The following is a 19,720-nucleotide window of genomic DNA, read 5'->3' on the forward strand; positions in this document are numbered from 1 at the left end:
TATTTTATTACCCAGATATAATGTATGAGTGAAAGTTTAAATGGAATACTTCCAAAATATTAGTGTTGAACTGGATTCAAATTTTGGGGGAAAAAAACAATTCTTTTAAAAGGGCAGATACACTGGAGATTGAACACAATAAAATCCTAGAAATTATAAGTTTAGCTTAAAACTCCACCATTAATACATCCCTTTAGAATATAACAGAGAACAATACAATACATTCTCACATTGCCACAGTGCCCTTTGTTCTGCAATCCTAGAGAACTTAACGGCAAATACAGTTAAAATTAACAACAGAGCAACAGATTTCCTAAAGGAATTATTGTAGACAGATGGAGACGAAACAAATCAGCTTAAAGTTTAGATTGAAGAAATCAACCATGGGGGCTTTCTTTATTTCATTTCACAATGCATTCAAAGTCAGAGGACTCCCGATATATAACTGAGTTACAATTTGGCTGGTAACTAAAAACAATTGATGTTCATTTAATGTGTTATTTACAGGCACTAAGCACTCATCACACATTAACTTCTTTAACCTCACAAGGATTCTATGAGATGGTGTATTCGTTTCCTAGGCATGCCGTAATAACCACCACACATTCGGAGGCTTAAAACAACAGAAATGTATTCTCCCCAGTTCTGGAGACTAGAACTCCAAAATCTAGCAAAGCTGCACTACCCCTGGGGTCTCTTGGGGAAAATCCATTCCCACTTCTGGTGACTGTTGCATTCCTTGACTTGTGGCTGCATCATTCTAATCTCTGTCTGCATGGTCACATTGCCACCTCCCCTCTTGTCTTTGTCTCCTCTGTGTATCTTTTATAAGGACACTTGTCATTGAATTTGGGGCCCACACACATATTTGAGGATGATCTTTTCATCTCAAGACCTGTAGCTTAATTACATCTGCGAAGACCCTGTTCTCAATTAAGGTAACATTCACAGGTTCCCAGGATTAGGATGTGGACAGATCTTTTAGGGGTCATTCAACCCACTGCAGCACTGTCTTCACTTTACAGATTAAGAAAATAAAGAGAATTAGTTAAATTGTATTGGACTACACGTAAGGTATGAACATTGTATGAAGTGTTTTACATACACTGTACTACCTATCTAATGTTCATAACATCCTATGACATAGCTCTAATTATTATTATTGGCATTTTACAGATAAGGAATCTGGGCTTCTTGAATTTAATTTACTTAATATCACCCAGACAAAAAATTTACTCCCTTTCTGAAGGCAGATTGCTAGACAAAATAAATAATAATTATTTATTTATACAATTATCTATTTATTACATAAATACCTGAAATATATAGTATATCAGATAGTTTTAAGGGTTATCAAAAAACAAAAGAAAAAGGGAGGATAGAGAATACTGTGAACAAATTACGTTTTTAAATAGGTGGTCAGGGAAGGTTTCACTTAGAAGAGATCATAGATGGAAGGAGAGGAGAGAGTGGGCTATGTAGAAATCTGGGAGAAGGGCATTCCAGGCAGAAAGAACAGCAGGCGTAAACTCCTTGAGGCATGTTCAGTAACTACGATAATGAAAAGTAGCATATGTCTGTGTGACTATGTGTGTGTGTGTACAGTAGTGAGAAATACTGGCTTCTCTTTTAGACAAGTGAAGTATGAAGTACCTAAAGGAATACACAGATGTGAGTAGAGTAACATATATGCCTCTAGATCAGTAGCAAGATCTATGCAGGAGAACAAAACTTGGAAGTCACTATCAAATACAATACTCCAAATCCAGTGCTCATTGCCCCATACCAGGAGGAAGCAATTTAAATAAACAGTACTTTTGTGCAGAAAGTGCCAAATTGTACTGTGTTGACAACTGCATTTTTTAAAAAAATGACTTTTAGAGTTAGTCTTCCTATTGGCACACTCAATAAACTTCAAAAAATGAAAATACATGCTCATAGAAATATGAAATAAATTTACATAGGTCTAACCCTTAACATGCTAAAATCATGGACTCAAGTGGGTTATGCTCATTATCAAAATGTCATTTATCTTTTGTCTTTACAATGCAGTTGATGTGAGCATGGCACTTTAACGTCAAGTGTGGTAGAGTAAGCATGCCTAATGCTGGACATCTGGTTAAGCAGTTCAGTGGAACTCCAGAAGGTAGAAAATTGGATCTACACAGCCTAATACCCTCTCTGTAACTGGAAGTGAAAGATATTTTTTTCCGTACAATTTTGACTTCTAATGAAATCAAAACTTCTTAAATGCAGAAACAAGAAAAGCCTTCTCAATTTACTAAGCTCATTCTTGATAGTTATAATTATCAGACTCTACCTAACAAACCAAATGACTCATAATAGATCGTGGTATTTATGTAGTCTTACTCTTCTTTTCTGCCATTCATTGAATGGAACCATTGCTACAAAGAAATTCTTGCTGGGTTCTGTACATGTGCATGTTTCAAAAAGAATTGTGTTTATAGCAGTACAGTCACGATTGCAGAATTTCCTTACATTTTAATATATAATTTGCCTCTCTTTGCTGCAGGTGGAGCACAGGAATGGGGTGAAGGAGGGAGTAGACTGCTTTGGAATGTCAGTCAAAACGGTGGGAAAATATAATCAGGGCTGGGGCTAATGCAAAGCACTCGGTGAACCTGCCTTGGTTAATGGACAAAGCCAAAATTTAAGCAGGGAAATTGAGACTGGAGCTGCCTAGAGGGAAAGCAAAAAGCCTAGTGGTGGGACAAGGAGAGTGCAAAACTGAGGCACAGAGCCAAGAATGTGGATAGTAGGAGGGGAGTCTGAACATCAGCAGATTAGGACCAATGAAGAGTTGTAGGAATTGAACCCCAACAATGATGTAGATGTCAGCTGTCACTTGTGGTTTGTTACTAGGGAGCGTAATGCTTATACTAGCCATGAAGGATTTGTTAGGAAATGTGACCTATTAATTTCTAAGAGACATTGAGATAATTATGATCTTTTGTATAGACTATGTACTAGTTCTTCTTTCAGGTTTTATTTTATTTTATTTTTTGTTAGTATGTTTTCATCTTAGAATTTTCTTTGCTGTAACTCTTTTCTTATCCAGAAATGTTCTTAGTCTCTGATTATCCCATGAATGACTGGTGTTCTTTCCTGCCATTCAGATCTTACCTTAAATTGTCATTTCTACCAAGAAGCTTTCCTGACAACACAATCTAAAGAATCTGTTTAGGACTTCCTCCATAACATCTCTAATTTTTAGCATGGGATCCATCTCACATTTCTTCCCTCTTTCCATTCTTTCTTCACTTCCTCCTTTCTGCCCACCTTTCCTACTAGATTTCAAGTTTCATGAGAGTTAGAACCTTGACTGTCTGATATCCTATGGTAGCTTCAGCACAGAGGAGAGTGATTCTTAATATTCCTCAATAAATATTTTAATTAAATTATAAATAGATGGATATTTGCTGCATTAACAATTACTTCTTAAATGTGCTTGTTTTGTTGCCGAGCTTTTAATGTTTTTTTGTTTGTTTGTTTGTTTTTTGCACTGTATTAAAGAGGAGCCATTGAAGAATTCTGTTGTCCTATCCCAGAAGGAGCAAGGGGACAACACTGATATCCTGACCGCTGACCATCCACCACCACTTAAAGGTATCTATATTTTATGGCACAGGAAATAGGATGTATTAGTCATTCATTTCTTAATAGTAGTAGACTGCATAAAAACCACTTGTAATTCTTCCTGTTTATTCGAAACCAGAGGTCCCCAAACCCCCGGCTGTCTACCAATACCAGTCTGTGACCTCTTAGGAACCGAGCTGCACAGCAGGAGGTGAATGGTGGAGAAGCGAGCATTATCGCCTGAGTTCCACCTCCTATCAGGTCAGCGGCAACATTAAATTTTTATAGGAATGTGAACCCTATTGTGAACTGTGCATGTGAGGACACTAGGTTGCGTGCTCTTTATGATAATCTAATGCCTGATGATCTGAGGTGGAACATCCCAAAACCATTGCCCCTACCCACCCCGGCTATGGAAAAATTGTCTTCCATAGAACTAGTCCCTAGTGCCAAAAAGTTGGAGGACTCTTCTAAACCACTAGCATTACGTGCTTCTAAGATATTTCCCAGAAAAGGGAAAGTGGGCAACAAATAGTATTATAAAAGCACCTCCATCATCTTGATCTCATATTTAAGTGGTTGATAGGAGGACTGCTGAAGAAAGAAAGGTTAGTTAGGATTCTCATGCACAAAATATTAATTTTGTTTCTAAGTAAAAATAATAAAAATCCTAAATAGAAGTATTATGTGTCCCTGACCATTTAAAGAGGCAAAACCTAAGATCAAAAATTATTAACATCGTTCACAGTCTATGCTTTACCTGTTTTTCATTAGAATCACCTGGGGGCACTTTTAAATAATACAGGTACTGGGTTCCATACTCAAAGATTGTGATTCCACTAGTCTGTGTGGGACCAGGGCATTTACAGATAGCCTTAAGTTCCTAACACAGATACATTTTAGGAATGGTAATTAGAGTATTGTTTATAATGGAGAAAGATTGAAAATGATTTAAATATCCTTAAAGTGTTGTTGTCATAGCAGATTTAATAAGATGGGAAAATATTGACAACATATTATAGCATGAAAAGCTTAGGTTTACATCAAAGAAGAGAAAGCAAATGGTCCTGCTTAAAATAGATGTGTTATTTTTAAAGTTTCAATGATACGTTCTTTCTTTTTCACTGAAAAATAAAGTTAGTTAAATTAGGCTTTTCTGTGTCTCCTAATTGGTGTTCCTTTTTAAAAGTTTTAAAATTTCTTTATTGACATAATAATTGTACATATGGGGTACGCAGTGATGTGATACAGATAAGTATAGTGATCAGATCAGAGTAATTAGTGTATCCATCATCTCAAACATTTATCTTTCTTTGTGTTGGGAACATTCAGTAATTGATTTTACTTTGTGGAGTGTGAGCCATACTATTAAAAGAAGAAGAAGAAGCCAGGTGCAGTGGCAAACACCTGTAGCTCCAGTTACTCAGGATGTTAAGGCAGGAGGGTCGTTTGAACCCAGGAGTTCAGGACCATAGTATGTAATGATCTTGCCTGTGACTTGCCACTGCACTCCAGCCTGGGTAGCAGAAGGAGACCTTGTCTGAAAAAAAAAAAAAAAAAAAAAAAAAGAGAGAGAGAGAGAAGAGTTCAGCACCGTGCTGCTGCCTCTGATTCCTGCAGGGAGATGCTGAGTTTGACCTTGCCCCACCTCCTTGAGGCGCAGAATTCTCAGACCCGCCGAGTGGAGGTGGACAAACAGATCTTTGTTACCATTATCTTAGACTTTGGGACACAAAAATTTTTCAGTTCCAGAGCCTAAAATGCTACTAAAAATGGAGCAAATGATAACCTAGACTGTGGGCACCTCAGAAAAAGAACAAGACTCAGTTAAATTTCTCAAAAACAAAAAAAACCCAATAGTATCCTTTTTTCCTTATTTAAAAAGGTTGAGGGAGAGAATAACTTTCTTTATCCCTTCCTGGGCCTGGGTCTGTCTCTGCAGGACAGGAAGAATCTTGATATTACTTGTTAAGCCCTGTTGTCACTGTGCTTTTAGAGAAAAACAAAACATTATACTCGGAAGTTTAGTGATTATCTGCTCTGGCTGGCCATGCTTTAAAGGTGAAGCAGCTTAGGCCCAGGGGTCCTGCAGCCAGCCATAGACCAAGGCAGTTTCTGCTCAGTCCACCTGCAGCCTTGTCCTGCCTGCCTGACAAGGCTCAGAGTGATTGTCTCCCAAACAAGTCCAGGGAGGTAAAGTCAGAACACTGAGAAGGAAAGGAACCTGTAAAACACAGGACAAACACTTAAGTTATCTGAGCTGAAGAGACCTATAATGAGAAGACCTTGCGTGCCAGGTTTTGTGCTCTCAAGGATCAGCAAAGCATAGATGCTATGGCCCGGCTAGTCCTACTGGCGTAGGAGGCAGGACTCAACTCCAGAGGTGGGGCCAGACACTAGATCAGATTGAGGACTAGCTAAAACAAGGACAAGGTGGAAGCAGCTTTCCTTAAGACATGCCCACCAATGTGCCATGTCAGCTTACCATTGTCATGGCAACACTCAGAAGTTACCATCCCTTTCCATGGCAGTAATTTGATGACCTGGAAGTTATTCCTCTTTTTCTAGAAATTTCTGCATAATCCCCCTTAATTTACATGTAATTTAAAGTGGTTATAAATATGACTGCAGAACTGCCTCTAAACTGCTACTCTCAGCACACTATGGAGCCCTGCTCTGTAGGAGCAGTCATGGAGCTGTAACACTGCTGCCTCAATAAAGCTGTTTTCTTCTACCACCAGCTCAGTGTTCAATTTTTTCTTGAGCAAAGTCAAGAACCCTCCCAGGCTAAGCCCCAGTTTGAGACTTACCTGTCCTGCATCACTAACTTACTAATGTACTAAGATTTTTAGGAATCCAGAAAAAAAATTAACTAATCTAAAATACACAGGGTGGATGAAGTTGAAGTTGAACTTTTATTATCTCAGTTAGCATGCAGTGAGGACTCAAGATTTTATTGTCATGGTCCTATAAAATTTGATGGAAAGAAAATGTATGCAAAGGATGAATCAAGAGGGAAAAAATGTTTAAGTCTTTCACTAAAGAAAAGACACTTAACACAGTGCAAGCCTTCAATACTGTGCAGTGGGGTGGTGTATGTTAGGAGAGTTTAGACCTTAGAAGGAATAGGAATACATATGAAATAATCAACATGAGTCTTCCACACCTGCATTTACCATGGAGCATTTCTATTCAGTAATAAGGCAGGTATTTTATTTTACTTTATTTTATTTATTTCAGCTTGTCAAAATTAACAAGGCTAAAGCTATGGTTGCAAATTTACTTTCCCAACAAGTAATATCATTCATAATACCACTGTCCTATAAGGAAAGGAACAAGGAAGTGACATGTTCACTTTAACCTTTTAAATTATAGTTTTAAAAAGAATAACAGAAAGAAAGAAGTGGCTGAAACCTAAATGCCATATGGAGAAGACAGCTAATTGGTAAGAAAATAATTTTTATTTCAGGTTTTGAATGGGTAATAAAAACAACTGAGAGGAAGGAAAAATAACACTGTACAGTAGGTGGTGGCAGTTTCCTCTGAAGTAATCATGCATTAAAGTATAAAGTTGTACGTAGCTTGGAGAAGTGTGCTGCTTCTCAGATACTCAATTGGTTAAAGGCAAACAAGCTAGTATAAAGTGGTTGAGTACAAAGATGTCATTTCCTCATCGCATCAAATTAAAGAGGGTTGTAAAGTTTTTCTGTGTGTGACACAAACAGTGGTGTGCTTTACCTACTGCCAGCTTGGATCACTGTGATAGGACTTGCTGGTAAACATCACTGCATCATGGATTTAAAGAGGTGTCACCTCTTTTTCATTTGGCTGGAAGATGACAATCAGCAGACAAGTGTCTCCTGATACTCATAGAAGGGAGCAAAACAGGAGATCAAACGTTTCTTACTCTCTACAAATAACTGTCTGCAAATGCCTGGGTCTTTCAGGATTCCAGAAGATAGTGAACATTTCTCAGCTGGTGAAGCACTGCCTCTTTGACTCTGATGTCTGCATCTTATCATAGTGTGCAAATTATTTAGCAACTGCCACATTATTTATAGGTATGAATTGAACAAATTAATCTCATAAATAATTCATTTGGGGGGCTGTGAATTAGCAGGGAACCACAGTAAAATAAAAATCTACTTTTATGAAGCTGATATCAATTGTCATTGTGAGTTAGATTCAATCTTTTTTCAAACAACATTTTAGCATACAGCATGTGGCCTTTTTTAGGTTTAGAACCAAGACTGTGCGGATGAGGTGAATACAAGTATCTAGACAATCTGTTGGAGTGCTCTAAAAACAATAAAAGGAATATAAGTGGGGAATTCTGGTGTGAATTATCCAGATAATTGCTGCAATTTTTCAATTCACCTTGGGTGCATAGTTTTTTAAAAACTGTCTTTTTCCTTAATGAGAGTTCTGAAATATACAGACTCATAAGATGAAATAGTTTGATACAGAAGAAAGTAGGTCTTGTCCTAACAGAGCAGCAGGCTGTCAAACTATTTCATCAATCAAAAAGCCAAGAACAGGCCTTAGATACCCCAAAATTTATCTTTAAAACTGGAAACAGAGGGAAAAATTTTGCTTCCCTACAGTGAGACATAAGAATGTCACTGTAGACCTGAGAGAAAGACAGTCGCAAGTTTGTTTGCTAGTAGACTCCTAGGGAGCTGAACACAAAAATCCAATAAATAATTAGCTCTCCTGTGACAGGCTTCTGAATTACTGTGATACATTAATTGGAGAAAATTAGCATGAATTAAGGCAAATAACTATAACATGTAATTTATTACTTACTAAGCATGGTGCTGCAGTGGAAGCTTCGGATTTCCCTTAAGATTGCTTTAACAGCTATAATGCATTCCTTAATTTACTCTGTGGAAAATCAATTTTTTCAGAGTTCATTAAGCACCAATATGTTACAATGCAACTCTCTAGAGCATAGAGCCTCAATACATTATGCAAATCCATGCCAGTGTGGCACCAATATGTAAATAGCAGTAATGTTATTGTCAGTTTCCTATTGATAAGTCTGACCAGAATGAGAATACCTAGAACTTCTTGAATTTGTTGACATGTTTTGTGTGGTTGGGGCTGTTGCATGCTGTCCTTCACTGAATATAATGCCAATATTTCTTGCAAGGTATAGGAAGACTTTCATCAATGACTGGAAACAGTGTCATTTCCATTTAATTCCGTGCCTTCTTGTCTATGCTAACCAACCAATCAACAAGTGTTTATTAAGTATATATTATGGGCCTAGTGGAGTCCCTTCTGAATTTTAGGTGATAATAAGCTTTATTTACCTAATTTGATCCAGAGAAATCATTTAGGTCATCAAAGCTGCAATTTCATGGAAATACATCTCAATTCCCCATTTCACTTGGCGTCAATTGACTTAGGTCATATTAACAAAAAAAATAACGTGGTTCAACTGAAAATAATTTTGTAAAAAGCAGTGTATTCAAGAAAAGTATAATTGAAGCAATTTGTTTGGCTTTAAGACTTAATAGAATTATTATTATAAAAATTAATATCCATAATATCTGATTTTTCAAAAGTTATTGATTTTGTTTTCCCAATAAATAGCAATTCTGTAATCCTTTATGACTTATTTTTTAAATGTTTCTTTTAGTTTCGAATTAATTTTCCACTATTTATTTTTTCTCTGGGTTATTTATACCATTAAAAAAATCAATTAAGTCTCAATGTTTAGAAATAATAGAATGCTATGGACTGAATTTTATCTCCCCAAAATTCATATTTTGAAGCCCTAATCCCCAGTGTGATAGTATTGGGGATGAGGATTTTGGGAGGTAATTAGGTTTAGATAAGATCATGAAGGTGAGGACATCATGATGGAATTAGTGCTCTTATTAGAAGAGATACCAGAAACATGCTCACACACTCTCTCTCTCCACCATGTGAGGATACAGGGAGAAAGCTCTTATCTGCAAGCCAGGAAGTGAACCCTTGCCAAAGCCCAACCATGCAGGCACCCTGATCTCAAACTTTCAGACTTCAGAACTGTGAGGAATAAGTTTGTGTTATTTAAGCCATCCAGTTTATGGTACTTTGTTAAGGCAGCCTAAGATGGCTAAGACATTGGGTAACAGTTGGAATAATATAAATGTCTACAATTTGGTTGGTTGTATACAAAAATTATGTTGATTTAGAAAATATTAGGTAGAATATAATTCTTTTTTTGGTACCAAAATACTCTTTCTATATTATATATATATAATATGTATATAAAATATATAAATATATATTTGTATATATAAATATATAATACATAATACATAAATGTTATCATTTATAGAATACAAAGATATATAATGTATACAATATATTATATACTATATATTATTTATTATATTATATATACATATAATAAATGTGTAATATATAAAAAATATAATATATAAAATATAATATGTATAAGTGCATATTATATATACATTTATGGAGGATGGAGGATATATATCTAGGAGTTGTCTGCAATGAATACTTTCGTTTCCTGTAATAAATAAGAGCTAAATATTATTTAAATGAAAGGAATTATATAGGACCATACGGAATTATTTTCCCTACTGATTCTATTTCTTCTTTCTTCCCTGCTTACTTGGTTCTAGCCACACTCTCCTCTTTGGTCTTTCCTGGTACACAGCATACAAGCCCACAGATTGAGGACTCTGCACTTGCTGTTCTCTCTGCCTGGAGCTCTATGGCTCCAGATAGACTCCTGCCAACTCCTTCGCCTTGTTCAGGTTACCTTCATTAAATGTCAGCTTAAATGTGTGCCTACTTTTTGCCCTACCTGGAATTGCAAGCACCTCTCACCACTGTGCTCCCATTCTCCTTAACTTAAGCCACTTTTATTTTCATAATAAAGCCACATATTTTTTCTTATTATATCATAATCACACTGTATAATTTATATTTTATTACTTTTGTTTGTATACTTATTCTATGTTTCTGTTCACAAGGATGTAAACCCCATGAACACAGAGATCTTTGATTGTTTTATTAACTGATTTATGCCAAATGTTTGGAACAATGCCTGGCACACAGCAGATGTTTGATAAATATTTTTTTTCTGAATGAATAAATACGTTTTAGCCAAATATGCTGACTCTGCTTGTTTGGTTATATTTATGTGTGTGTGCATGTATGTGCAGGAAAAGAAAGGAATTAGTTAATACCAAATCTATAAAATGGGAAAAATAATGCTTACCTTATAGTGTTGTTATGAAACTCAACTAATATAAAATATGTGAAGGGTCTAGCATAAAATGTGGAGCATAATAAGCATTCAATAAATGGCATTCTGTTTTATTTACCATCTGGTTGCCTATTGTTGAAGGTTGGCTCTTTAATGTGCAAATTAAGGTGTTTTATTTCCTTCATATATCAATTACGGTCTATTTATTTATTTCTAGATAAAATCCTTTGATGGACATTTAACCTGTGCCAACTATTTACTAAGAAAAATATTTATATTCTGTGCTCCCAGTTTTTTTTAATATATTTGCTTGCTCTTTTCCTTTATAGCACTTAATTTGAAATTATATATTTTTTAAACCATCAATTTCTTTAATATTTGTTTTCATACTACACTATAATTTCAGTGAAGACAGGTGCTCACGTGACTTACCTTACCTTTTTATATTTGGAACCTGGCACAGTGTGCTTGTCACATAGTAGGTAACATATATGAAATGAAAGAAACACCAAAGGCCTGAAAATAAATAGAAATGATAAAGCAAAAATGAAGGGAAGCCATCAGGAAATTTGAAAATGGAGAAAATTGCTTAAAATTGTTTTTATGGGATGACAATATGATCAACTCCTCTCTTTCTCTATCTATATACATACACACATACACACAAGCATACACACACACACCAAATAGTTTGATGTATATGTATATGTGTATATATATATATAGTCGTTTTTCCACTAAATTGTGGACTTCCTTGTTTTAAGCCAAACTCCTTTCACTCAGTTTGTCTGATATAAAAAGACACAAACTCAGTTTAGTTGATTGGTGTGCTAGCAGTGTTTTCTACACTATAATTCACTACCTGATTATCAAGTATACTGATGGTGATTAACTATTTAATTATAAAGAAATTGGTCATAATAATAGGCACAAAAAAATTAAGGTTTATAGGCACCAAAAAAGATCTTTTTTTTTTTTTTGGTAGGGAAAATACCCTGAATTTTTCCATATTTTCTGCAATAAATAAATCCTTTGTCAGTTTTGGTAAATGAGTATTACAGTGAGCATGGGTAAGATGTTCTATACTTTTTCTAATGAAAAATTGGGCTGAGGATTCCAATACTGCTGTTTCTCGGCTGGACAGCATTTGTTAGTGTATGCTACAATTTTACCTAGAAATGAAGGGAGTTTGGGAATGAGAGAAATTTTGATGCTTCATTATTTATATAATTTTTATTTTATTGGTTTTTAAAATGGAAATACAATGCAAATTATATGGAAAGTAAAACTGATGAGAATTAGAAGGAAAAAAATTAACTCATAATTCAAAAAAATTGGAAATAGGGAAAAAGAGTCCAACAAACTACTAGAGTAAAAGTTAAAAAAAAATCGCTGCTAAATTCAACATAATCTAATTGTCACGAAGAAATCACTAGAATGTTATTTCCATGCCTAGGATACATCATGTTTTCATCACTGAATTCTTAGCACCTAGAACAGAATGAAAAAGGAGTCAGTCAGGAAGTTGGCTAGAGAAGTAGTCTTTCAAGTATGTCAAAACATTATCGCGGCATCAGATATCTCTGGAAACATAACAAGATGGTGAAAATGGTGTTTCCTTATTTTCTCTCAGGAAAAATATTCTATGAAACAGAAAGAAATATTTTGTTTTAGCTTGGAGGGTGTAATAAAATATGGCGGCTTCTCAGGTGGTGGATGTAGTTCTCTGAGGGGCTTTGGCTTTGCTGAATACTGTGTGGATTTTTAAGACCAAGCTGATTAACCTGGACTAAGATGAGGTACGAAGCTCTGTATTAGTCTAACCATGCAGAGCAGTGGCCCCTTTCCCGTTTTCACAATGAAATTATTAGCCTCTATCCTAAATGCATGGAAAAGAAATATTTAGAGACTATCACTTTTAAAGGGTACCCTATTGATCATGCCTTGCTTTAGGATCCCACTGTTTTCATAGTACTTTTGTCCCTACAACACCTAAACACTGTGACATTCTTTTCTGGTACAGTTACCATCACACTGGAATGACTGTGAAAGATTTCAAGTCTCTGGGAAAAAATTCAGATGCAAAGGAGGCTGGGGGAAAATACATTTGTTTGTGAAAGGTTTGATTTCATGACTTCATGGCTTCATATGAACATAGATTATGTGGAGAAATTCTGACACCTCTGGAATGCTTAGAACAGAGCTAATGAAATTTTGACAACAAGTGTCCATAAATATGTATTTTACAAGTAGGTTTTGTGAATGTGTTTGATAAACACATATGATGGTAAGGTCGACAAAGTATGACTCAAAAAGTATTTATGGGGCAGAGTGTTATGATATACTGTATCAGGTTTCTGATTTATATGGAGTAGCTAGAAATGAATTTACATGATAAAATAGAGCATTTACTGCCTATAAAGGATATAAAATACTAACCCAATTTGTACTGCAGAAGTTTATGTGACTTTTATTACAGGTACTTTGGTTGTTTCTATCTGCTTGATAGTTGTTTATTAGGGTTTTTGTAATATTCATTTTAAACATTAATACTCCAAGATTAGATTAAAATCTAAGTATCTGGTAAGTAACATATGTTGTGAAAGATTATATTGTGAATGAGAACATTTTCTAACGGAGAAATAGCTATGAAATCTTTATGATCTATCATCCAAATAGTACTATTAGAATGAGAGCTTTTAAAGATGTCTAATTTCTCAAACACTTTCCAAGTAATTTCATCTTTTACATTATATAACTTTGTGTTCTGAAAGTGCTTTGAATAATAGAATCTCTTGGTCTGAGATTAATAACCACATCTGTTTGTTTACTTATATGTTTAATGTCATATTTTATAGCAATTTTAATGTACTTTTACAACTGTTATGACATTCTGAGCTTACAATAGTCATACAAATAAATCATCTTTTATTTAGGATCACTTCATATAGACCATTTTAATGTAAACATTAAATCAAAAGTCTGAGTTCAAATCCCGTCTTTGCTTTCTGCCTATACATGAGACTTATGAGAATTGCTAACATTTAATAAGCACATACAGTTGTCAACTATTATGGTTTACATACTTTATTTAATGACCCCTGGCATTGGCACCATTATAATTTCTTTTTATACGTTACAACACTGAGGTTAAATGAGATTAAGTAATTTGCCCAAGGTTACACAGCTTGTAAATGACAGAGCTGGTAATAGAACCCTTGACTGCCAGAACCCAAAGCCTAACTTTAATTGCAACTAGATTGCACCTCTTTAAACCATGGAGACTGGGGACACAGCTTCCATAGAAGAATGCTTTGCTGTCAATGATCTTGCTTACCTGAAATGTAAATTGTGGACTTCATGGAGCCACATTGGAAGCCTAACTCTAAGTTTTTTTTTTTATTTTTTTTTATTTTTTTATAGCCGTCACTTACCTTTGCAAGAAGATTTGCCGCAGGATTTGTCACTGTTGCCATTCTAACACTTCCCAATCAAATACAAAACAGTCCTAAAAAGAAAATGTTGATCAAAACACTTTCTAGTTTCTCAGTCTTGATGTTACTGTTTTTTTCCTCCTGGACATTGTATTTTGTTCTTGTGAGAGAAGTCAGATTCAGAAGAATTTTCTCAAAGTGTGATGAGACAGAGGAGTTCTAGAGCTAACCAAGTAGGGCAGCTCAAGGAAGAACAACATGAGGGTGACATTCAAAGAAGATGAGTCAAGAGCCATGAAGGGCCATGAAGACAGAGCCAACTGTCAATGTGAATGGAAAACAATAAAAATACCAAGACTGGAGGAAGGCTGTGGACGAAGGGCATGGAAGAGCAATTAGATCTAAGATAGTAGATGACACTAGCACATGCATTTGTTTGCAATACAGGAGAAAACCCCTGAGCTTAGGGTACTTAGTATTGTATAATGTTAGGCATGCCAGCCTTTGCTCTGGAGGGAGACATTATGTTTATTTTGCTGGACAATAATTATTCCTGGAGGGAGATACCATCTCTATCTTCCAAGGCTGTTTGATAAACAAACATCCTTCAAAGAACAAAGGCAACCAGTGCCTTTACTTCCAGGATAAGCAGATTCCCATGGGACTGATAAAGACTTGTGTTCCATTAGTATCCACACCTTGTTTCTACACTGTCTTGGCATCTGACAAGTTTTTCCCAGGGGAATACACTCCATCGTCAACTCCAGTGGTGTCATTGATCACTTCAGCTAAACTCAAGGACAAGTTCTATATTACCTATTCTATGTGGATAACTTCCATCTAGGGATAACAGCCCACAGGATGTAAAACAGTCATTCCTCCTGGAAGCATCCCGGAGTAGTCTAGCTTTAAAGAGATTCCTACAGTTATCTGAGGTTTTCTTGATCCACTGGTGTTGTTCCCTTAAACACTTGGAGGTCTCTTATGAATACCTCTAAGGTTTATGTCACTGCGTTTTCAGGAGGGAAATAAGTTCATGACTGGCTTTTATATAAGAAGTCCATTCCTGAAGGTGTCACAGTGCCATGGAGATAATGCTATTTACAATTATTGGGCCTCCCAAGTGGGACCTACACAAGTTGGAGGGTACAGGTTGATGGAGCCTCCAGGCCAGCTGGTCAGTATTAGTTTTCCCAACTTAGTTCAAATGGTTGAGACTAGTCTTTGTGTTTGGAGGGGGAGCCAGTCTAATCTGTTCTGTTTGTCTTGTCATCCGCCTGGTGACATGTGTCTCCTCCATGCAATGATTAAGCCTTGACAAATGGTAAATGGCAAATTGATAAATGGGGGTGTTGAAAGATGATTTGTATGTGAGGTGCAGAAGCTAGGACTCTGTGTACTCTTTCTGATGAACTTCTCTCTATGTTTGAGGGGATAATGATCAAATCATGGTAGGAGCAGTCTGGTAGGAATGGCAGACGCAGAAAGTCAGTTTAATATAAGGCTCTTGCAACAGTTTGGGAGATGTGCATCACGGTGTTTTCATTTAGGAGGATGTCTCCAGAGTGGCTCTGACAAACAGCGTGTCTCAATGTCCCTACCTCTCCCCTAAGATTTTTATTCATTCCCCATCCAAGTGCTAAGGTTGTTGCTCTCCCTTCACTGGCACAAAATCAGCATTTCCCATTCACATAGCAGTTATGCCATTTGTTTTTCAGTCATCTTCTATTTGCATCCAGATCTTTCATTTGGAAGTATCAAATACTATACAACAGTGCATTTTTATAAAACTCACAGAGACACATAACATTGCCCACTTTTGCCAAGGTGGGCTACCATAGCACACTTGGCTTAGAGTATGCTTATGCAAATATTCAGTATTCTCATAATCTGGGACTATATACATATATCCAATAAGAGAATCCAGGTGACTGCCCATAATTAAGTTTGAGTCCCCTAGGCCCCCTTTTAACCATGCTGATGTTCATAGAGTATAGCAACCAGTCCTGCCTGAGGTAATGGTTAGGGGAAAGAAAGATACACCATGTTCATGAATGGACAGAGCAAAATGCCAGTTTTTCAAAATAAATCTATATAACTCCCCAACGTCTTTGACCTGCCTATTACCCATAGAGCAGGTGAGAGGAACAGATCTCTTTTTGGACATAATTGCCTTCAATGACCAAACTACCTTACTAACATTGCAGACCAGGAGGAGGTATGGAAGGTAGAGTCAGAAATATTTTTGGCTTAATTTTTGAGGAAGTATTTCCAGTGCTCATTAATATCAGATACCTGTGGATGTATGGAAGGTCTATCAAATATCTGATCTATAAGCCCAGTATGGAGTGGCTTTTCTAGTAAGAGCTGAAACGTTGTCATATGGAAATTTTTTGAAAAGCCAAATATATGACACAGAAAATGTCAAGGACCATAATGTTATAGCCAGAGTCAATGGACGTGACAAGTATATCAACACTCTAACCTGCGTTCCAGTGGTGAGATATGGCCAACAGCCCCAAGAAGGTGCTCAAAAGTCTGATGTAGTTAATCTGCTAGGAGTGAGAGGGAGCAATGCCGCTTTCAGTATGTCCTTTCTCACTGTGAGATAAAGAGGTCAACTTTTGGCAGGAGCCACAAGTCTGGCATGTGGTAGGCAACATAGAGTCGTTTACTTTGTTGTTGGCTTGCAATTGTAGATGTGTTTCCATTAAGATAAGGGGTTCAGGCAGCAATCATGGCAATCTCAGTTGTTCAGGCTGTATCAGCTGCTTGACTCCAGTTGGTCTCATCAAAAGCTGACACTCACTAAGGCATGTACATGAGTCACCAAGACAGTTTAATCAAAAGCCATGGTTGCTTTCCACAGTTTGCAATTCTGAAGAGCAGTGTCTTTAATCTGCTAGTCTGCAGTTTTCCAAGTGGCAGACCAAATATCTAGCCCATTGGCAACAACCCAGGAGTTGTAAAAAATATACCAAGATTCATCAAGCAAAGTAGTGGCCAGAGCTTTGAGCTCTGCCCATTCAGCAGAAAGACCAAATCTATTTTGGTTCTATTGTAGATGGTTCTGGGTTGGGCAGCCACAGCAGCCCAGTGGAAAACATCGTGATTCTGTTTAGCCAAACTATCTGTGACCCAGACCTAGACATTTAGGGTGATCTCTGTAGATCGAGAACCCCATCGAGTCAGCAACTCTGTCTCAAATGTGTTGGAGTGGGGAAAAAGTTTCCCCCAAAGGGAAGGCTGCCTCTGTTTCATATAAAGCTGAGATACCTTGGCTCTGTTCTTGGTTATTTCATTTCCATTTGAAAAGGAAGGCCTGTTAGGTCCTTTCTGTCTTTTATTATTGAAGCCAAGTTATTGAGCCCAAGTTGACCCACCCCAATTTCAGGTCAAGGAGTTGCAAGGCCTTCTTGGATCAAGTGCTCCATGTAGGTAAGAACCTAGCATGAAGTATTATATGGTTTTCAACAGGATGCACTTGCTAGTCATGTCAGGAAGGTGATGTAGGTGGAGGTTGCTACCCTTTGCCAGAGGCTCCCATTGGCTAAATCATTAGCCACAGAAACTTAAAGCTCAAAAGGATGAGGAGATTTGTGGGGCTCCAAAGATGCCAGCACTTCTCTACATGCAGCTCTTCCTAATCAGAAGAATCTCCACTGGCACTTTTGGGATGAAGCACAAGCATATAACATATCAATTTCTACTGTGCATTCAGATGTTAAGAAAAACATTGAATTGGCCCAAATGGCCCCACCCATAGTGTCATATTAGCTTTCTTTCACCTCCATGAACCCTATCTAAACTCCCTTAGCTCATGAGACATGCGGAAAAGGGATGTCCATAAGAAACTTTCTCCCACTGCCTGGTATTTTCCAAACTCATTGTCTACATTTATGCCTCTGTACTATTGTTCATGAAATTCCCTCTGTCTGATATATCCTCCTCATCTCTCTCTGTCAATATTTGTCTCTTTTAGAGCCCAGCTCAAGTGTTGTATTCTCTGTAAAGCATTTGCTAACCACACCCATTGGGCTGCAAGTATGTGCTTTTCCTTGAGGGTTCTCCCATTGCCTATTTCTGTTATGGTAAGCATCCCACTGTGTTACCATTGTTTGTTTACATGTCTCTTTATGCAGCTAGGCTGTGATGTTCTCAGGGTATGGGCCCTGTCTTGCTCATCTATCTTGGTGTCTGGTGCCATGCTTGTTTACTGAGCACTCACTCTTCTGAGTGATGGGCAGAGCATGGAGAATTAAGCTAGCTCCTATTGGAGTAGCATCTTATTTACTTTCCATTACTTTTTGACATTTAATAAGTCTTACTTCTGTCCTGTTATTAAAATTAAATATATTTCCTTATCAAAGTTAAATATAATAAAATAATAGTACTAGGAAAACAGTTATGGCTTATAGATTAGATTGTTGATATGATATGGAAAGTTAACAGGATTCAAGTTATTTGGCTTAAAAATCATACCTATTGCAAACTTCATTTGGCTACAAGAAGTTCTGATGGGCAAATTAATAGCTATAATATTATATAAGCACTCATAGAGCATTTACAATATTGTAAGCAGCAAATATTAGTGGTTAGCCGAAACAGATATCAGGCCAGCCTGAGTTTGTTCCCAGTTTCTATTAACTACCAGCCATAGTTAAGCTATCTAACTTTTTTATGTCTAGTTTTTTCCTCTGTATCATAAAAGCAGCTATTTCAGAATATCACTGGAGGAAATTAAGTATGATAATGCTTGTAAAGAGCATAGAATAATGCCTGGTAACAATACCTGCCCAATAAACTACAAAGCAAGGGGTTCATTTAGGATGGGACTCCTCGAAAAACGGTTACTAATTACATAACATTTGTATTAATGGACACTAATTACGTTTGTATATTTGTATTTGTATATTTTGTACTTTCTGTGTTGTTGTATTTTTTTTCTCTTTTGATTCTAAAACACAACTGTGAGACAAGCAATGAAGGTATCGATATCTTAACAATGAGGCAACAAGGTCTCGGAAATTGTGACCTATTCATTGTCACACAACTTGCTATGGACTGAGTCAAGACATTTTGCTAGAATATTTGTCATTGTCTGATATCTATTGCACATGAGCATTAAATCTTCATCTGATCATGTTTCAAACAGAATAAAGCTCAGAATCTGCTCAAGGTAGGTACATCACCTACAAACAATTTATAAGACGTTAAGATGAAATGAATTATCAACAACTATCTCAATATGTATAAAAATTTCAACAAGATTTTTAGCTCAGCTTAAAATATACAACAAATTACAAATAACTGTGGTAAAATTCATAAATATGTGTTGAATTTTAATGGCACCAAGTCCTTTTTGGAAATGGGAAGATCGTACATTGTGAATGTAAAAATGATTTTTTAAAAATCAGCATCTTCTTAGCTGGGGGATTGTAATGTTTTACTAACT

General features: G+C 36.4%; 1 long non-coding RNA gene across 1 annotated transcript in view; it reads left to right on the forward strand.

Moving 5' to 3' along the window:
• Window positions 1-10,608, forward strand: part of LOC134739883 (uncharacterized) — a 32,801-nt gene extending 22,193 nt beyond the window's left edge. The window contains exons 2-5 of the long non-coding RNA XR_010126972.1: window positions 3,535-3,627; window positions 3,737-3,858; window positions 6,973-7,042; window positions 10,242-10,608. This is a non-coding gene — a long non-coding RNA (uncharacterized LOC134739883). The remainder of the gene's footprint in view (window positions 1-3,534; window positions 3,628-3,736; window positions 3,859-6,972; window positions 7,043-10,241) is intronic.
• Window positions 10,609-19,720: the final 9,112 nt, after the last annotated feature.

Source organism: Pongo pygmaeus, chromosome 6, assembly GCF_028885625.2.
Source record: "Pongo pygmaeus isolate AG05252 chromosome 6, NHGRI_mPonPyg2-v2.0_pri, whole genome shotgun sequence".
Classification (NCBI taxonomy): domain Eukaryota; kingdom Metazoa; phylum Chordata; class Mammalia; order Primates; family Hominidae; genus Pongo; species Pongo pygmaeus.